At 37.7% G+C, this 22,336-nt stretch overlaps 1 long non-coding RNA gene across 1 annotated transcript; it reads right to left on the reverse strand.

Moving 5' to 3' along the window:
- Nucleotides 1–744: 744 nt before the first annotated feature.
- Nucleotides 745–14,656, reverse strand: LOC117063003. Its single transcript, XR_004428661.1, has 3 exons — nt 14,595–14,656; nt 7,434–7,527; nt 745–901 (listed from the first exon to the last, which is right to left on the reverse strand). It is a non-coding gene; the product is annotated as an uncharacterized LOC117063003 (long non-coding RNA).
- Nucleotides 14,657–22,336: the final 7,680 nt, after the last annotated feature.

The following is a 22,336-nucleotide window of genomic DNA, read 5'->3' on the forward strand; positions in this document are numbered from 1 at the left end:
CTCTCCCCAAAGCTGTCAGACAGAGTCGTTCGGGTCTGCAGCGGCCCCGCTCTTTCCCTAATGGACTGCAGCTGTGCGCTGTCCGCAGAGGTAGAGTCTACAGAGACAGGCAGGCTTCCTTGAGCTGCTGTGAGCTCCACCCAGTTCGAGCTTCCCAGCGGCTTTGTTTACCTACTTAAGCCTCAGCAATGGCGGGCGCCCCTCCCCCAGCCTCGCTGCTGCCTTGCGGATAGATCGCCGCAGACGGCTGTGTTAGCAGTGAGGGAGGCTCCGTGGGCGTGGGACCCTCCCGGCCAGGTGTGGGATATATTCTCCTGGTGTGCCTGTTTCCTTAAAGCGCAGTATTGGGGTGGGAGTTACCCGATTTTCCAGGTGTTGTGTGTCTCAATTCCCCTGGCTAGGAAAAGGGATTTCCTTCCCCCTTGCGCTTCCAGGTGAGGCGATGCCTCGCCCTGCTTCAGCTCACGCTGGTCAGGCTGCAGCAGCTGACCAACACCGATTGTCCGGCACTCCCTAGAGAGATGACCCCAGTACCTCAGTTGAAAATGCAGAAATCACCGGTCTTCTGTGTCGCTCGCGCTGGGAGTTGGAGACTGGAGCTGTTCCTATTCGGCCATCTTGCTCCGCCCCCCTGCATTTTTATTTTCTAATCTGACGACCCCACATTTGAGCCAAGACCTAAAAACCATGAGAAAACCATCTATATAGTAGATTTGAGGGTTAGATTTTAATATTAAAAAAACAAACAACAACAACAACAAAAAAACAAATACAAAGTCTTGTGGCAGGAAGATCGTGGCTGTCCAAGGCATTGTGGTTGGTGTGGATTGAGGGAGGAGCTGAATGCCAGTTTGCATTGGAAACACAGACAGAAGTCACATCATGGAGGTCCATTAAGCCACTGCAGATAAATTGGAGTTCATCTGATGGAAAGCCACCAGGAAGTTTTTGCAAGGAATAACGAAATCTAATTTAAGTTAAATTAAAAAAAAAAAACAAACAATGCTATGGCTACTATATGAAAAGCCTGTGTGAGGATGAGAGATGGAACTAGGAAGAAGTGTTAGGAAGAGAATACAACAGAGCACGCTGGAGAGGAAGGTTTTGAATGCAGTGTTTGCATTGGAGAGTATGCACAGGAGTCTGAATCAGATTATATTTTACAGGAAAAACCACAGGACTGGCTCATGAGTTGGAGGTATGTGAGAAAGAGGAATAAGGGGTGTATTCTTCAACTTTGTCTTGAAAAAGAGGATAATTGGTAATAAGTTAGTTTTGTGACAATTAAAGGGAAGCAAATTGAATTTGTTTAAGCAGATGTTTATTGAGACAAACATAAACACACATACCCACCCCTTGCACATTCCTTGCAAGGGTGATCAAATCAAGTGGCTCTTCTATTTTATCATTATCATCATTTCCATGTGCTTTTTATGCCAGGAAACATTACTAGGCCATTATATCTATTACTCAGTTAATTATCACAACAAGCCTATGATAAAGGCACTATTATTATAATCATTCTCATATCAAAGATGAGAAAAATGAAGCTCACAGAGATTAGATAACTTGTCCAAAGTCCTACAGTTAGAACATGTTGAGGTATGGGTCCAAAGACAACCTAATGGACTCCAAAACACTTTCACTTAATAACTATGTTTTGCAAAAACAAAAAAAGAAAAAGAAATCCAGAACTTTGAACCATTCTGAATATAAAGAAGAATGTTCAACTGTTAGACTCCTACTATTCAAGCATTCAAAAGAAGGGTAAGATATTTAATTAGAAAGTAAGGAACAAACATGAAAAATAAAATTTGCTAAATGACAAAAAGATTGGGCAAAATTAAGATCATATCATTGTTCTTGGATGGGAAGACAAAAATTATAAAGAAGTCAGTTTTTCCAAATTAATGTATAGTGGATTTTCATTAAAATTATATATGTGTACTATATATGTAAATTATATATGTATACATGTAAAACTATATATGTATATATTTTTATGTGTACTTATTTGTATTTCAACAAATCATAAGACAGATAAACCACAATCTAACTCTATCAAAAAAAAGAAGGCAAAAATGTAAAACTGAAAAAAAGTAAAAGCAATTTGGAAACAGTGAAAATTAGAAGATCATAAACACTATGAGATAGTATGTATTTTCCCAATCTAATTCATATAAATCTGAAAATGCTATTGCCATAGAAAGATTTCCAATATATGCATTTAATAATAAGAATAAAATGAGAAACAGTGGCTATAACTTTTTGTGGGTAAAAAGGGTGAAAACACTATGATGTATTCATATTCACTTTCATTTTCATAAAGAAACTGAAAGGATATGCAACAATAAACTCACAAAAGTTTGAATGAGGGACAAAGAGAGCAATCAGACGTTCTACTGTATTGCTTTCATATTGAAAAGCGTGAATGTGTTACCAATTCAAAATTTTTAAAAATAATATTAACACGCTATATTTTGGAAACTGAAAGGCAATTACTTTTGTTGTTACAAAAAAAGGCATGCTTTGAGTACCAACCATACAAAAATTGACTAGTTTTACTACAAAGCTGCCCTGGTTGGGAAGCCATCTGGTTTTGATCAAATAAATCTCTGGATGATTTTCATAAGTCTTTCATCACCTATTGATTCCGAAAAAAAAATCCTTTTGACATCATAGTCTATGTTTGGTCCAATTCCATATTACTAGCTTGATTTCCTTTCTCATAGTTTCTGAAGCAATATGCTTCCACCCCTGTGCAGAGTTTCAGTCCAGAGAAAAAACAGAAAAATTATTAACTAAATTGGATGCATTATTTATCCTGTTCTGCTTCGTACTCTCTGAATCTACAGTTCTATGTTAGATTTATTTTTAAAAGGAATATAAATATTTCTAGGCTTAATGCTTTGAAACTGGATTTGGTAGCAGTTTTACATGTTTAATTACCTTTTCTATTCTATAATGAGATACAAAAATAGGTTTGAATAGGTTTTAACAAACTTGATCACATTATTTTCCTCCAGAATGATTATATTTTGCATAACAATCTCTGTAATTCCAACATCTGACTAGCATCTATATTCAGGATGGAATCTCCCTTTCATGCATTTTACTAACAATGCATTTTTAATCTTATTTCCTGTCATTTTAGTTTATCAATACATCAGCTGAATTTGAAGATTATAGAATTTACTTTCTTTATTTGTTTTTATTTTCCACTTAATGATGGCTAATAGTTTGGAAGATGATGATTATTTTTTACTATTTCTTGTACATTATAGCATCACCATTAGAGTTGTTTTCTTCCTTGAGGGACAAAAAGATCATTCTTTACTTTCTCCCAAATCCTTATTTTCTATAGAACTATTTTTCCCTTGTATTCATTTCCAACATGGTAGCTCCTAATGCTTCTAAATTTCATCTGAGAGTGGCACACTCATTATTTCCTAAAGCTGATAACATTTGTGAGACATGGGAAAATTCAGTAAATGGTTAAGTTGACCTTAAGAACTATTTCTGTTATGGAAGTGGGTGCTACAGTTCATTTCAGATATTGATGGTATTAATACAAGTCATTTCTGTTTAATATTAGAAACAACCAAAAATTATTTTTAGGTATTGTAACATAAAATACATAAGATACATAAATTACATAAAATACATAAGATCCCAGTGGATTATAATAAAATAGGCATTGCTAACTAAGATTTTCTGAGGAATTTGTCTCTATTCAAAGAAAATGTGGCAAAGTCCTTTAAGGAAATACACAAAGTGTGTGGATTTGAACTATATAATTGTCATAAAAGAGACAGATGCAAAGAATGGTGTTGGTATCAGAGACATCTCTCTTACATTGAAGGAGGAAAATATGATGGGAGGCTTTGAAGAGAAGGAGACCTGAATGAATCATAAAAGGATGTGAAGGAGTTTGTCAGGTGGAGAAAGTATGACATAAAATGCAATGCATGCAGAGAAAAGCACTGTGTATAAAGTGAAACACTCTGGAAGCATGAAACATTCTGGTACTTTTGGGTAACAGGATGTAAACGTGATGAGATGCTGGGTAGTGGCCTCAAAGATCAAGGAATTCAGCCATGTAAGAGACAAATCAAAGAAGTCCTTGTAATCTATTTTAAGGACTTCTTAATAGATTAGTAGATTGTTGTTTAAAAAATAACAGTTAATTAGCATCTTTAATCTTGATTGGGCCTTATACTGACTTAGAAAATCAACTAACTCTCGAATATACTCTATGGTGTCAATAGAATAGACAAAAGAATAGACAATTGAAGGAGTTCTCTCTACTTCATGTTTTTACTCTCTTACCTTCCATTCATTCCTCCTACTGTCATTTAGCCCTGCCTTTGCTACATCACCACAATCATTTGGGTCACCAATGACTTTTATTTATAAATTAAATGCCCACATTTCAGTCCTCTTATTGTTTGGTCGTTTGGGAACATTTGACATTATAAACCACTAAGTGCTCCTTTAAGCGCTGTCTTCTCGCGTCTTTCAAAGATCTCACTCCCCTGATTTTCCTTCTGTTTTGCTGGTCTCTTATTTCAGTCTTCCTTGAGAGCTCCTATTCTATTTACCTTTTAAATGTTGGTACTTTTGGGGTTTTAGGTCCTTTTCTCTTTTTACCATGCCTTCTTTTTTGGGTAAAGCCCATCTACTTCCATTATTTTAAATTGTAATTACTATTTATATGCAAGTGATTTCCAAATCTTCAACTCCATCAAACATTTTTCTCGTGACATTCATCTTAGCATATTTTCCTGAATGTTTCTACTTGGGTATTCAATACCGCAGGCTCAACATGATCAAACATGAAACCGTCATCTTCCCATACCTGTTCTTCTTTTCTCTTAAATAATGTTGTCTGTCCACTCCATTGTTCAATCCTGAAAACCGCCATTTAAACCTCCCTATATGTTCCACAACTGTGCCTATTAATTATACCTCCTAAGTATTTATCTAATCTCTTTGTCTCTCTACAATCCCACTGCCATTAGACAAGTGCCTGGCTTATCACCATAGCTTCCCCATCTCCAGCCATCATGCTGACAGTGACTTTAAAAAAATGCAACTTAATCATGTCGCTCTATGGGTAAAATCCTTCGGTGGTTTCACATTTCCTCTGTGATGATGGCTGTTCTTCATGCTAAAATTACCTATCAAACATATTGCAATCATTAATTTCATTGGCTGTTTATCCATGTATGCATGTGTGTGTATATGTATATATGTGTATATATGTATATATATACACACACATATACATATGCATATATATATATTCAAACCTACTATAATCCCTTAACTGTAATGGTTGCTGTATAGACAAGAATAGAATCTAGAGTATTTACCCTCTCTAATTTTACCGTCTAGCTGGGAGCAAAACAAGATGTAAGGTATACATTAAACTAAGACCATTCAAGAAGTAAACTGTGTAGCAGTGCCTGTAAGTGAAGAGATGAGGAGAAATCCAAGCCAACATATTTGAAGAAATATCACCAGAGGGGGGATTGGAGTTGGGTCTTGGAAAATAAATAGTATCTGAAAAACATGAAAGAAGAATAGAGTTGATTTCACAAGTGAGGAATAATGCGTAAAAAATAAAGGGTATTCAAATAGGAAGAGAGGAAGTCAAATTGTCTGTTTGCAGATGACATGATTGTATAATTTAGAAAACCCCATCATCTCAGCCCACAATCTCCTTAAGCTGATAAGCAATAAAAAATAAATAATTTTTTAAATAAATAAATTATCTTTCAAAGCAAATTTCTTACCCATAGTTAGGATAATGCTCTTGCTATATATCTCTAGAATAATAACCTTTAAATAACTTTAAAATAAATGATTCATTTTTGTTAGAGGCAATAACATAAAATGTGATACTAACATTTAATTTACAGTTCCACATGGATTTTCAGATTCTGCTTTACTGTGAGGACTATTACTATAGTAAAATACACCCAAATGTAAAGAATGTGATGGGGTCATATATATATGTGTGTGTGTGTGTGTGTATATATATACACACACATATATATACATTTACATAATCTGGTATAATCTAGAATTCGTTTTTTAAAAGAGATCAGAAAAATGCTGCTTGAAACAGGTGTAAACTATGGATGATAAAGTTCTTTGTTGCCCAAGGATGTTAAATGGATTGTACAGTAATGTGAAAGTGCCAATCCTATAGTTAAGGTTGAAAAAGTCATTTCCATTTAAAATTCCTATTTCTTATATGTATATATTTTAAAGTCTTGTTTGCTGAAATTTTTCATGCTTCATCTAAATTTCAGCCACATATTGTGAGGTTATACAAAACTTCATTTGGCCAATTCTGAGGCATCCAAATGTGAAAGGCTGTTGTTCAGTTAGAGAATGCTTTTGAAATAACTTTAAAATTTGATAATCTGAACAGATTTGGCCTTTAGGTAGTGTTTTTACTTGACTTGGAATAATTTGGACTGGAAATAGCAAAGAGGTCCCTGTTGAAAGAGGTGTCCTGCTTGTAGGGATAACCACTGGCTCATGCAGGATGCTACCCTAGCAGAGTCCTTGGGGCTTCTCCTGTGAAGATCCACATCAGCACCTGTGAAACACTGTCTACTGAGAGATGGTGGATCAGAAGCTCTTCCTGTGGTCAGCAGTGGCCCAAGCAGCTCAGCATTTTTGATGATTTGGATGTGTCCCTACCAAATCTCAATCTCATGTCAAATTGCAATCCCCAATGTTAGAGGTGGGGCCTGCTGGGAGGTAATTGAATCATGGGGGTGGTTTAATATGAATGGTTTAGCACCATACCCTTGGTGCTCTTCTTGTGATGGTGAGTGAGTTCTCCTGAGATATGGTTATTTAAAAGTGTGTAGCACCCCCGTGCTCACTCTCTGTCTTGCTCTTGCTCCAGCCAGGTGAGGGGTCTGCTCCTCCTTCAACTTCTGCCATGATTGTAAGTTTGCTGAGGCCTCCCCAGAAACTGAGCAGAGGCCAACATCATGCTTTCTGTATAGCCTGTGAAGTTATGAGCCAATTAAATCTATTTTCTGTATAAATTACCTAGTCTCTGGTACTTCTTTATAGCAATGCGAGAATGAGGCCTCTAGCTCACCGAGGCCTTTCCAAAGTTAGTCCAATCCACCCCATTGTCTTCTGTGCAACGGCTCCAAGTTACAATTTCTTTTCTTTTTTTTTTTTTTCCAGGTCATTTCTTTTTTAATTTTTCATTTTTGTGGGTACATAGTAGGTGTGTATATTTATGGGGTACCTAAGATATTTTGATACAGACATGCAATGCAAATAATCACATCATGAAACATGGTATATTCATTCCCTCAAACATTTATCTTTTGTGTTATAAACAATCTGATTACACTCTTAGATTTTTAAAAATGTATAATTAAATTATTACTGACTTTAGTCACCCTGTTGTTCTTTATCCATTCATCTGTTGATGGACACGTAGGTTGCCTCCAAATCTTCCAAGCCATTTCATGAAGCCAGTATTTTCTTAACATAAACCAGACAAAGACATCACAAAAAACTAAAAATACAGAAGTGAAAATGAAAAATCATAAACATAGATGCAAATATTCTTAACAAAATATTGGCAAATTGAATCCAGTAATATATTTTTAAAAATACATCATGACCAAGTGGAATTTATCCTAGTAATACCAAATTGTTATCAAAAGTCAGACAATATAATTTGCCATATTAACAGACAAATAAAGATAGATCATGTGACCATCTTAATAGATATGGCAAAGCATTTGAAAAAAAAAATCAACATTTATTTGTGATGAAAAGCTCTCAGCAAAACAGAAATAGAATTTTTCTGATAAAGAATGTGTATAAAAACATATAGCTAGCATTCTACTTTATAGTGAAAGACTGAATGTTTCCTCCTAACATCTAGAGGGAGACAGAGATGTCTGCTGTCACCAGTTCTATTCAACATTATACTAGATGCCCTAGCCAGAACATTAAGGTACAGAGAAGAAGAAATAACAGAAGAGGAAAGGGAAAGAAGAGAGAGAAGAAAAAGTATACAGATTGGAAAAGAAGAGGTAAAACTCTATGGTGCAAATGACATGAACATCTATGTAGACTAGCCTAAGGAATCTACAAAAAAAAAAAAGCTGCCAGAATTTTGAGTATAAGTGAGCATAAGATTGTGTGATGCAAGGTCAATATGCAAAAGCAATTGTATTTCTTCTATATAATAGGAGTCAACAAGTGGAAAATAAAATACCATCAAAAGGTGTAAAATAGGGATAAATTTGGCAAAAACAATTAAATTTGTACATCAAAAACTGTAAAACATTGATTAGAGAATATTTTTAAACTTATATAAATGGAGTGAAACTTCTGATCCTCATGGATTGGAAGTCTCAATAATGTTAAAATGTTGATTGTCCCACAAACTGGCATTCAACACAATCCCTATAAAGTCCTAGCAGCTGTTTTGCATTTGTTTGGTTTTTTTTTTTAATATTTATTTATTTATTTATATATATATATATATTTATTATACTTTAAGTTCTAGGGTACATGTGCATAACGTGCAGGTTTGTTACATATGTATATTCGTGCCATGTTGGTGTGCTGCACCCATCAACTCGTCAGCACCCATCAATTCATCATTTATATCAGGTATAACTCCCAATGCAATCCCTCCCCACACCCCCCCATGATAGGCCACGATGTGTGATGTTCCCCTTCCCGAGTCCAAGTGATCTCATTGTTCAGTTCCCACCTATGAGTGAGAACATGCGGTGTTTGGTTTTCTCTTCTTGTGATAGTTTGCTAAGAATGATGGTTTCCAGCTGCATCCATGTCCCTACAAAGGATGCAAACTCATCCTTTTTTATGGCTGCATAATATTCCATGGTGTATATGTGCCACATTTTCTTAATCCAGTCTGTCACAGATGGACATTTGGGTTGATTCCAAGTCTTTGCTATTGTGAATAGTGCCGCAATAAACATACGTGTGCATGTGTCTTTATAGCAGCATGATTTATAATCCTATGGGTATATACCCAGTAGTGGGATGGCTGGGTCATATGGTACATCTAGTTCTAGATCCTTGAGGAATCGCCATACTGTTTTCCATAATGGTTGAACTAGTTTACAATCCCACCAACAGTGTAAAAGTGTTCCTATTTCTCCACATCCTCTCCAGCACGTGTTGTTTCCTGGCTTTTTAATGATTGCCATTCTAACTGGTGTGAGATGATATCTCATTGTGGTTTTGATTTGCATTTCTCTGATGGCGAGTGATGATGAGCATTTTTTCATGTGTCTGTTGGCTGTATGAATGTCTTCTTTTGAGAAATGTCTGTTCATATCCTTTGCCCACTTTTTGATGGGGTTGTTTGCTTTTTTCTTGTAAATTTGTTTGAGTTCTTTGTAGATTCTGGATATTAGCCCTTGTCAGATGAGTAGATTGCAAAAATTTTCTCCCATTCTGTAGGTTGCCTGTTCACTCTGATGGTAGTTTCTTTTGCTGTGCAGAAGCTCTTTAGGTTAATTAGATCCCATTTGTCAATTTTGGCTTTTGCTGCCATTGCTTTTGGTGTTTTAGACATGAAGTCCTTGCCCATGCCTATGTCCTGAATGGTACTACCTAGGTTTTCTTCTAGGGTTTTTATGGTATTAGGTCTAACATTTAAGTCTCTAATCCATCTTGAATTAATTTTCGAATAAGGAGTAAGGAAAGGATCCAGTTTCAGCTTTCTACTTACGGCTAGCCAATTTTCCCAGCACCATTTATTAAATAGGGAATCCTTTCCTCATTTCTTGTTTCTCTCAGGTTTGTCAAAGATCAGAAGGCTGTATATGTGTGGTATTATTTCTGAGGACTCTGTTCTGTTCCATTGGTCTATATCTCTGTTTTGGTACCAGTACCATGCTGTTTTGGTTACTGCAGCCTTGTAGTATAGTTTGAAGTCAGGTAGCACCATGCCTCCAGCTTTGTTCTTATGACTTAAGATTGTCTTGGCAATGTGGGCTCTTTTTTGGTTCCATATGAACTTTAAAGCCATTTTTTCCAATTCTGTGAAGAAAGTCATTGGTAGCTTGATGGAGATGGCATTGAATCTATAAATAACCTTGGGCAGTATGGCCATTTTCACAATATTGATTCTTCCTATCCATGAGCATGGTATGTTCTTCCATTTGTTAGTGTCCTCTTTTATTTCACTGAGCAGTGGTTTGTAGTTCTCCTTGAAGAGGTCCTTGACATCCCTTGTAAGTTGGATTCCTAGGTATTTTATTCTCTTTGAAGCAGTTGTGAATGGGAGTTCATTCATGATTGGGTTCTCTGTTGTCTGTTACTGGTGTATAAGAATTCTTGTGATTTTTGCACATTAATTTTGTATCCTGAGACTTTGCTGAAGTTGCTTATCAGCTTAAGGAGATTTTGGGCTGTGGGGTTTTCTAAATATACAATCATGTCATCTGCAAACAGGGACAATTTGACTTCTTCTTTTCCTAACTGGATACCCTTGATTTCTTTCTCTTGCCTGATTGCCCTAGCCAGAATTTCCAACACTATGTTGAATAGGAGTGGTGAGAGAGGGCATCCCTGTCTTGTGCCAGTTTTCAAAGGGAATTTTTCCAGTTTTTGCCCATTCAGTATGATATTAGCTGTGGTTTGTCATAAATAGCTCTTATTATTTTGAGGTACGTTCCATCAATACCAAATTTATTGAGCGTTTTTAGCATGAAGGGCTGTTGAATTTGTCAAAAGCCTTTTCTGCATCTATTGAGATAATCATGTGGTTCTTGACTTTGGTTCTGTTTATATGCTGGATTACGTTTATTGATTTGCGAATGTTGAATGAGCCTTGCATCCCAGGGATCAAGCCCACTTGATCATGGTGGATAAGCTTTTTGATGTGCTGCTGAATCCAGTTTGCCAGTAGTTTATTGAGGATTTTTGCATCGATGTTCATCAGGGATATTGGTCTAAAATTCTCTTTTTTTGTTGTGTCTCTGCCAGGCTTTGGTATCAGGATGATACTGGCCTCATAAAATGAGTGAGGGAGGATTCCCTCTTTTTCTATTGATTGGAATAGTTTCAGAAGGAATGGTACCAGCTCCTCCTTGTACCTCTGGTAGAATTCAGCTGTGAATCCATCTGGTCCTGGACTTTTTTTGGTTGGTAGGCTATTAATTGTTGCCTCAATTTCAGAGCCTGCTACTGGTCTATTCAGGGATTCAACTTCTTCCTGGTTTAGTCTTGGAAGAGTGTAAGCATCCAGGAAATTATCCATTTCTTCTAGATTTTCTAGTTGATTTGCGTAGAGGTGTTTATAGTATTCTCTGATGGTAGTTTGTATTTCTTTGGGGTCGGTGGTGATATCCCCTTTATCATTTTTTATTGTGTCTATTTGATTCTTCTCTCTTTTCTTCTTTATTAGTCTTGCTAGTAGTCTGTCAATTTTGTTGATTTTTTTAAAAAACCAACTCCTGGATTCATTGATTTTTTGGAGGGTTTTTTGTGTCTCTATCTCCTTCAGTTCTGCTCTGATCTTAGTCATTTCTTGCCTTCTGCTAGCTTTTGAATGTGTTTGCTCTTGCCTCTCTAGTTCTTTTCATTGTGATATTAGAGTGTCAATTTTAGATCTTTCCTGCTTTCTCTTGTGGGCATTTAGTGCTATAAATTTCCCTCTACACAATGCTTTAAATGTGTCCCAGAGATTCTGGTATGTTGTATCTTTGTTCTCATTGGTTTCAAAGAACATCTTTATTTCTGCCTTCATTTTGTTATGTACCCAGTAGTCATTCAGGAGCAGGTTGTTCAGTTTCCATGCAGTTGAGCGGTTTTGATTGATTTTCTTAGTCCTGAGTTCTAGTTTGATTGCACTGTGGTCTGAGAGACAGTTTGTTATAATTTCTGTTCTTGTACATTTGCTGAGGAGTGCTTTACTTCCAATTATGTGGTCAATTTTGGAATAAGTGTGATGTGGTGCTGAGAAGAATGTATATTCTGTTGCTTTGGGGTGGAGAGTTCTATAGATGTCTATTAGATCTGCTTAGTGCAGAGATGAGTTCAATTCCTGGATATCGTTGTTAACTTTCTGTCTCGTTGATCTGTCTAATGTTGACAGTGGAGTGTTGAAGTCTCCCATTATTATTGTATGGGAGTCTAAGTCTCTTTGTAGGTCTCTAAGGACTTGCTTTATGAATCTGGGTGCTCCTGTATTGGGTGCATATATATTTAGGAGAGTTAGCTCTTCCTGTTGAATTGATCCCTTTACCATTATATAATGGCCTTCTTTGTCTCTTTTGATCTTTGATGGTTTAAAGTCTATTTTATCAGAGACTAGGATTGCAACCCCTGCTTTTTTTTGTTCCCCATTTGCTTGGTAGATCTTCCTCCATCCCTTTATTTTGAGCCTATGTATGTCTCTGCATGTGAGATGGGTCTCCTGAATACAGCAGACTGATGGGTCTTGACTCTTTATCCAGTTTGCCAGTCTGTGTCTTTTAATTGGAGCATTTAGTCCATTAACATTTATGGTTAATATTGTTATGTGTGAACTTGATCCTGCCATTATGATATTAACTGGTTATTTTGCTCGTTAGTTGATGCAGTTTCTTCCTAGCCTTGATGGTCTTTACATTTTGGCATGTTTTTGCAATGGCTGGTACCGGTTGTTCCTTTCCATGTTTAGGGCTTCCTTCAGGGTCTCTTGTAAGGCAGGCCTGGTGGTGACAAAATCTCTAAGCATTTGCTTATCTGTAAGGGATTTTATTTCTCCTTCACTTATGAAACTTAGTTTGGCTGGATATGAAATTCTGGGTTTAAAATTCTTTTCCTTAAGAACATTGAATATTGGCCCCCACTCTCTTCTGGCTTGTAGAGTTTCTGCCGAGAGGTCTGCTGTTATTCTGATGGGCTTCCCTTGTGGGTAACCCGACCTTTCTCTCTGGCTGCCCTTAAGATTTTTTCCTTCATTTCAACTTTGGTGAATCTGGCAATTTTGTGTCTTGGAGTTGCTCTTCTGGAGGAGTATCTTTGTGGTGTTCTCTGTATTTCCTGAATTTGAATGTTGGCCTGCCCTACTAGGTTGGGGAAGTTCTCCTGGATGATATCCTGAAGAGTGTTTTCCAACTTGGTTCCATTTTTCCCCTCACTTTCAGGCACCCCAATCGGACATAGATTTGGTCTTTTTACATAATCCCATACTTCTTGCAGGCTTTGTTCATTTCTTTTTCTTCCTTTTTCTTTTGGTTTCTCTTCTCGCTTCATTTCATTCATTTGATCCTCAATCACTGATACTGTTTCTTCCAGTTGATTGAGTCGGTTACTGAAGCTTGTGGATTTGTCACGTATTTCTCGTGTCATGGTTTTCATCTCTGTCATTACTTTTATGACCTTCTCTGCATTAATTATTCTAGCTATCAATTCTTCAACTCTTTTTTCAAGATTTTTAGTTTCTTTGCGCTGGGTACGTAATTCCTCCTTTAGCTCTGAGATGTTTGATGGACTGAAGCCTTCTTCTCTCATTTCATCAAAGTCATTCTCTGACCAGCTTTGATCTGTTGCTGGCAATGAGCTGCACTCCTTTGCAGGGGGAGAAGCACTCTTATTTTTTGAATTTCCAGCTTTTCTGCCCTGCTTCTTCCTCATCTTTGTGGTTTTATCTGCCTCTGGTCTTTGATGATGGTGACATACTGATGGGGTTTTGGTATAGGTGTCCTTCCTGTTTGATAGTTTTCCTTCTAATAGTCAGGACCCTCAGCTGTAGGTCTGTTGGAGATTGCTTGAGGTCCACTCCAGACCCTGTTTGCCTGGGTATCAGCAGCAGAGTTTGCAGAAGATAGAATATTGCTGAACAGCGAGTGTACCTGTCTGATTCTTACTTTGGAAGCTTCCTCTCAGGGATGTACTCCACCCTGTGAGGTGTGGGGTGTCAGACTGCCCCTAGTGGGGGATGTCTCCCAGTTAGGCTACTCAGGGATCATGGACCCACTTGAGCAGGCAGTCTGTCCGTTCTCAGATCTCAACCTCCGTGTTGGGAGATCCACTGCTCTCTTCAAAGCTGTCAGACAGAGTCATTCGCGTCTGCACAGGCCTCTGCTGCTTCCCCTTTGTTGTTTAGCTGTGCCCTGTCCCCAGAGGTGGAGTCTACAGAGACAGGCAGGCTTCCTTGAGCTGCTGTGAGCTCCACCCAGTTCAAGCTTCCCAGTGGCTTTGTTTACCTACTTAAGCCTCAGCAATGGCGGGTGCCCCTCCCCCAGCCTCGCTGCTGCCTTGTGGTTAAATCGCAGACTGCTGTGCTAGCAATGAGGGAGGCTCCGTGGGCGTGGGACCCTCCCGGCCAGGTGTGGGTATAATCTCCTGGTGTGCCCGTTTGCTTAAAGCGCAGTATTGGGGTGGGAATTACTCGATTTTCCAGGTGTTGTGTGTCTTAGTTCCCCTGGCTAGGAAAAGGGATTCCCTTCCCCCTTGCGCTTCCCAGGTGAGGCAATGCCTCGCCCTGCTTCAGCTCTCGCTGGTCAGGCTGCAGCAGCTGACCAGCACCAATTGTCCAGCACTCCCTAGTGAGATGACCCCAGTACCTCAGTTGAAAATGCAGAAATCACCGGTCTTCTGTGTTGCTCGCGCTGGGAGTTGGAGACTGGAGCTGTTCCTATTCGGCCATCTTGCTCCACCCCCAAGTTACAATTTCGAATGTACCAAATGGAACAATTCATTGTGTTATCCTGTGGAAATTAAGCATGCACACTCACACACACACACACACCCACACACACACACACAGCCATAGCACTTATGATCATCAAGGCATATTATGTCAAAGCTATGGTACACATATTGTCCTATAAAAAGGGAATAAGTAACCAGATGTTGGCTAGACTAATTAAGGATGAGCTGAGAGAAGCACTTTCCAAATAATTTCCCATTGACAGTAGTCCACAAGAGATTTGGCATCCAGCCTGATGCAACTTACTTATTTATATTCATACATGTTAATGTGGGATCCCTCTCTTCCTACAATATAATTTAGCTCTTAGTATATGCATAATTTTATATTTTGCTATTTAAAATGCATGGTCATGATCACTTTGCCATTTTATTAAATATTAAATAGTATTAAATATTAAGTTTTAGATGTTTAATTATTACATTTTTATTATTTTTTATTGTTAATTACATCATTTCAGTTTTGTTTTGGTTTCTTTTTGCTATTATAATTAACTCTGTGAATAAAACACCTGTTGTAAGAATGTCAGTAAGTGCCTTGGAAATTCAGTGCTTAAACAATGACTGGCAGGTGTCCAGCTATGACTGCACAGGAACTTTGTCTCTGATGGGACAACACTGAGGCATGACTTCAACTCCTGAGTTTCCCTGAAGAATCAGCTGACGCTTGCCTGGAACTTTCCCTGAAATCGCACCCTTACTTGGCTTCCTCTCTTTTTCTGCTTCTACTTCCTCTACTTGTTTACCACTTTCCCATGGGAGCATTTCCTTAATAAATCACTGGCAATAAATCCTTGCCTGGGGTCTGCTTCTGGGAAAACTGCCCTAAGACATCTTTTCATAAACTAATGATTAGTCTCATAACATAATGTCTTAGAATTATTCAATCACAAGGTTTACACCTTTTTAAAGTGTTTGATAGATACTGCTTATTTGCTCTCTGGAAAAGTTGTATGGACGTAAGTTCCTGCCATCAACTTACACATACTCTTTCCATAGCACCCTCTGGAGTATTATCAATCATCACTCGAATAAATCCTTGTCTTGTTAATAAGTATATTTTATTTTCAGAATTATTTTGGGGGCTCTTTGCTGAGAAGCTTCTGAAAAGAATTTGGTCAAACGTTTTTGCGACTGTGAATGGCTACAGTATGATGCTTGTACCATTCCTGGGAACAAAAGGCTCCGAAGAGCCTCTTTTTTCCACAATAGCTTCATCTTCTCTGGACGTACAGGTGGGCCCCTAGTGGCCATATATGTGCTATGTGGAGACTCTGATAACATGTTACATCTAATGGGGCTTGGAGTACACATCTGTTTAATTTGGGCCCACTGGATCCTCTTTTTGTGAATATGAAACTGGGATTTATAGCCAGAAAGTCTAAAAAGCCACAGAGACCAGAAAATATAGGGAGTGGGACTATACTTATAGCAGCAACCTAAAAAGGAGATCTGCCAGTTCACATGTAACAATGGACTGGAATAGTGGGCTTAAAAATGGATTCATGCTCAAATATGGGAGTACGATAATTAAAGGAATTGGTGTGGCTGAACAGAGAGTAAAAAAGGGACTCCTCAATAAGTGGTACTGGGAATACTGTTGATATGGAAAGGTGAATATGAATCTCTGCTTCATAACATATACAAACATCAAATTAAATTGGAACAATAACAAATAAGAGAGGTAAAATTGTAAAACCTCAGAAAAGAACAAGGGAGAATAAAGGTACATCCTTGGGGTATAGAGGAATTTTTATACAAGACACAAAGAGCTCTTATGATAAGGAAAAGACAGAGAAATTTGGTTATATTCAAATGAAAAACTTCTAGTCTTCAAAAGTGACCATTGAGAGAAAGAGATAAGCCAAAAACTGGGAGAGGCTATTTGATAAACATCATAACCAAGGTATTATTAATATCCATACTATATACAGAATGCCTATAAATTTAAAAAGGCAACATTGTAGAAAAGTGGGCAATACGTATATATAGATACTTTTTGCTAGGGGAAATATGCATGACCCACAAACATATGAAAGTATGCTTAGCCTCTTTAGTAGTCAGGGAAAGGCACATTAAGTATAATAAAATAAGATTTTCATCCACTAGAGTGGCTAAAATTTATAAGTTGGATAGAACTAAATATTGATAAGTACATTGAGCAATGGAAACTCTCATGGGCTGTGTTTCGGAGTGTATATTGAAACGAGCTCTTTGAAAACCTATTTGAAATTATCTTTTAAGTTTTAAAATTTCCATACCAAAGACTTCAAAAATTTCACTTGCAGATATACAGACCTTACAGAAACATGGGCGTGTGTATACCTGAAGATGTATATAACACCATCTTGCACAAAATTTTTGTAATGGCAACAAAGTGGAAGCAGCGCAAATGTTCATCAGCAGTAAGATGGCTATACTATATTTTAGTATATTCATATGTTGATAGATCATAGAAAACGAAGCCACAGCTACATGCGTCAGCACATATGAATATCAACAATAGTGTTTAGTATAAAATCATAGACTATATATAGTAAACATGTCATCTGGAAATTAGAAGTAAAAGAACACATATATGTGTTCATGTATACCAAACACAACTAGAAAGACAAGTAAAACAATAATAATTAACACCAAAAATTAAGATTGCGATTAAATCAACCTAAAGAGCCCAAGCAGAATAGTCATATTGCTGGGCTGAGGAAGTAGAGGATCAAAGTTCCATTCTGCTGAAACTGCAGGTATGGAACAGCATACCTAAGAAGAGGAGCTGAACAGTGAGGGAAATCCAGAAGTTTGTGGAAGTTCCTCATATATAATTGGTCAAGGATTGAGCTGCACATATGCAGGGCAGTATTCACAAGACCTAGAAGAGATTTCCTGCTTCAAGGCTGAGAGCTAGAAGAGGTCAACTTATATTAGAGGTCTTGCAGTTTAGGAAGACATTGGAGAAAACCCTGTTCCAAGCTTCAGACAGCTAACTTCTTGTTGTACGTTCACACGGTGAAGAGCAGAGCAAGAGAGCTCTCAGGCATCTCTTTAACAAGGGCATTAATCCCATTTACGAGGGCTCCACCCTCATGACTTAAATTATATCCTAAATGCTCCGCCTCCTAATATCATCACATTTGGGGTTAGGATTTCAACATACAATTTTGAGGGGACATAAACATGCAGTCAATAACAGAAATAATAGACCAAAATACAATCATATCAATAATATTAAATGAAAATGGACTAAAATCTCCAATTGAAAGGCACAGATTGTCAGACTAGATAAGTATCAAGAATGAGCTCTAAGCCATCAACGAGAGACATTTTTGTTTAAAGTAAAAATTCAGAAAGCTTTATTTATTCCACTGTTCAGTCTCTGCTTTCAAGATGTTGCCTTTAAATACAATTCATCTTTATCTACCTTTAACTATATTAATAAAACTTTTAAAAGTTATGCCTCTAATTCCATCCTCTTTGAACTGTATTACCATGATACTCCCAAATACACACTTTAAAGTTCGTTGTCACCTTAGATGAAACATACCCAAGAGTGACTTCATCATTCTACCCATAAAACAAATTTCTGCTCTCAATTGTTTTCTCAGTCAATAACAGTATCATTTTTTGCTAATTTTCTAAGTTCAAAACCCTGAATTCAACTTATATTCCATCATTTTAAATGACTAAACCACATTGCATTTTTTTAAGATGTCTCTTTTCACAGCCACAACCATTTACATTATTATTATTATCTGTGTTTCATAGAGTAGCTATGAAGTGTTTAAGCAAAGATAAAGTTATTTGTATGTGCTTATCCAATTTCTGCACACATTTTAATTTTTACTCATGCTCATCTTGACATTTTGTCATGTTAATGGATGGAAGTCATTAAAAGAGCTCCTGATAACTGTTATGAGATCGTTACTTGATTTCCATTGAAATTCAAACTCATGGAGTTTTAGTCACTTGGTGCTAGAACCCCCATAAAAATATTTATTATGGAAAAAACATTATACCAGCATAAGAAACACAAATGTATCTCCAATTCTTTTGTACTTAAAAATTACACTGTTTCAATTATAAACTTTTAGAGATAAATTTTTGTATTCTGCTTCCAAATTAAACATATATTTCATTTCTCCTAAAAGGTCTCTGTACTTTATTTTTAACTTTCATATTTCATCAAGTCAGTGTACTATGATTTAAACTATCCCTCATTGTTAAACATTGGGGCTCTTTAATAATTTTTTTTCCATAACATATAATTCTGCAATGCTTATTTTCTGCATACTTCATTTATCATGATTAATATTAAGATAAACTCTCAAGAATTGGGTTAATAAGTTAAAGAATACAGACTTTTTTATGATTCTTGATTATATTTTACCCAAATTATTTCCAAATGTGTTGCAATCACTTTTGAACTGGCCGAAAGCAATGTGTCTTGAATGCCACTCTGATTAATTCTTTTTTATAATAATTTATTTTGAAATGATTTTGAACAAACAGAAAAGTTACAAGTTTAGTATAAAGAATTATATCCTCCCTGCCCCTCCAACTAGGTTTCTCAGCTATTACTATTTCATTGCAGCTGCTTCATCACTTTCTCACTTTCTCCATTATCATTTGCTATTTTTTTAGACTATGTTTGAGGGCAAGTTGTACTCTTAATGCCTCATTGTCCCTAAACACTCCAAAACAAAGTACATGACCACATACCTATTTCCAAGTCAGGAAATGAACATTGATAGAACACTACCCTCAAATCCACAGACACCATTCAAATTCTATCAAGTGATCTAAAACGGTTCTTTTTTCTTTATGTTCCAGAAGTTTATCCAAGAACAAACATTGTATTTGGTCATGATTTGTTTTCAGTCTCTTCTGTCTTGGAGCAGGACTCAGTATTTTCCTGGATTTCATATCATTAATACTTTTAAAGAGTACAAGCCTTAGATTCTGTAAAATGACATTCATCCTTGGTCCATTTAATGTTTCCTAATGACCAAACCCAGATTCAGGTAATTATTTTTGGCACAAATACCACAGTTATGAAGCCATGCTTTTCTTACTATAACTCAGCAGAGAATAGAAAGTCTTTTCAACACATGGAACAGTTGGATACACATATGCAAAAAGATGAGCTTCAACCTTTACTTCACATCATACACCAAAAGTAATTTGAGATTAAAAATGAACATAAAAGCAAAACTATAAAGCTTCTAGAAGAAAACATAGAAGAATGTATTTGTGAATGGAGTAGGCAAAGATTTCTTAGGACACAGAAAGCAAACATCATAAAAATAAAAAACTAGATACTATTAAAATTTAAAACTTCCGTTCATAACAGAGATAGCTTTAAGAAAATAGAACAGGCACTGTGATAACACATTCATAAAATGTTTATCTGACAAATGACACAAACAGTAAGAAAAAAATTGACAAAAGACCAATAAGCATCGTGCATCACAAAGACGTGAATGACAAGCACATGAAAATCATTCAACATCATTGTTCACCATTCAAATAAAAACACTAAAATGAGATACTACCACACATCCATTAGTACAGATTCAATAAAAAAAGACCGGTATTATCTAATATTATGGCAGATGCAGAACTATTAGAACTGCCGTTTTTTTTCTTGGAAGTGTTAAAATCTTTAACAGTTTATAAATATTACCCTTAAGAATTTGTAATAAAAAACATCAACAATAACAACATTTTATGTTAGCTTGGGAAATATGATTGTATTAAAAATTGTTAATTTTGTTAAGTATGAAGACAATCCTGTAGTTATATAAGAAAATATCCTTGGGGGCGGAGCAAGATGGCCGAATAGGAACAGCTCCAGTCTTCAACTCCCAGCACGAGCGACACAGAAGACGGGTGATTTCTGCATTTTCAACTGAGGTACTGGGGTCATCTCGCTAGGGAGTGCCGGACAATCGGTGCTGGTCAGCTGCTGCAGCCTGACCAGCGAGAGCTGAAGCAGGGCGAGGCATCGCCTCACCTGGAAGCGCAAGGGGGAAGGAAATCCCTTTTCCTAGCGAGGGGAACTGAGACACACAACACCTGGAAAATCGGGTAACTCCCACCCCAATACTGCGCTTTAAGGAAACAGGCACACCAGGAGAATATATCCCATACCTGGCCGGGAGGGTCCCACGCCCACGGAGCCTCCCTCACTGCTAACACAGCAGTCTGCGGCGATCTATCCGCAAGACAGCAGCGAGGCTGGGGGAGGGGCGCCAGCCATTGCTGAGGCTTAAGTAGGTAAACAAAGCCGCTGGGAAGCTCGAACTGGGTGGAGCTCACAGCAGCTCAAGGAAGCCTGCCTGTTTCTGTAGACTCTACCGCTGCGGACAGCGCACAGCTGCAGTCCATTAGGGGAAAGAGCGGGGCCGTGGCAGACGCGAACGACTCTGTCTGACAGCTTTGGGGAGAGCCGTGGATCTCCTAACGCGGAGGTTGAGATCTGAGAACGGACAGACTGCCTGCTCAGGTGGGTCCCTGACCCCTGAGTAGCCTAGCTGGGAGACATCCCCCACTAGGGGCAGTCTGACACCCCACACCTCACAGGGTGGAGTCACCCCTGAGAGGAAACTTCCAAAGAAAGAATCAGACAGGTACACTCGCTGTTCAGCAATATTCTATCTTCGGCAACCTCTGCTGCTGATACCCAGGCAAACAGGGTCTGGAGTGGACCTCAAGCAATCTCCAACAGACCAACAGACAGTCCTTCTGACTGTCAGACGGAAAACTATCAAACAGGAAGGACACCTATACCAAAACCCCATCAGTACGTCACCATCATCAAAGACCAGAGACAGATAAAACCACAAAGATGGGGAAGAAGCAGGGCAGAAAAGCTGGAAATTCAAAAAATAAGAGCGCATCTCCTCCTGCAAAGGAGCGCAGCCCATCGCCAGCAACGGATCAAAGCTGGTCAGAGAATGACTTTGACGAGATGAGAGAAGAAGGCTTCAGTCCATCAAACCTCTCAGAGCTAAAGGAGGAATTACGTACCCAGCGCAAAGAAACTAAAAATCTTGAAAAAAAAGTGGAAGAATTGACAGCTAGACTAATTAATGCAGAGAAGATCATAAACGAAATGACAGAGATGAAAACCATGACACGAGAAATACGTGACAAATGCACAAGCTTCAGTAACCGACTCGATCAACTGGAAGAAAGAGTATCAGCGATTGAGGATCAAATGAATGAAATGAAGCGAGAAGAGAAACCAAAAGAAAAAAGAAGAAAAAGAAATGAACAAAGCCTGCAAGAAGTATGGGATTATGTAAAAAGACCAAATCTACGTCTGATTGGGGTGCCTGAAAGTGAGGGGGAAAATGGAACCAAGTTGGAAAACACTCTTCAGGATATCATCCAGGAGAACTTCCCCAACCTAGTAGGGCAGGCCAACATTCAAATTCAGGAAATACAGAGAACGCCACAAAGATACTCCTCCAGAAGAGCAACTCCAAGACACATAATTGCCAGATTCACCAAAGTTGAAATGAAGGAAAAAATCTTAAGGGCAGCCAGAGAGAAAGGTCGGGTTACCCACAAAGGGAAGCCCATCAGAATAACAGCA

The sequence above is a fragment of the Trachypithecus francoisi genome, unplaced genomic scaffold (assembly GCF_009764315.1).
Source record: "Trachypithecus francoisi isolate TF-2019V2 unplaced genomic scaffold, Tfra_2.0 Lachesis_group17, whole genome shotgun sequence".
NCBI lineage: Eukaryota > Metazoa > Chordata > Mammalia > Primates > Cercopithecidae > Trachypithecus > Trachypithecus francoisi.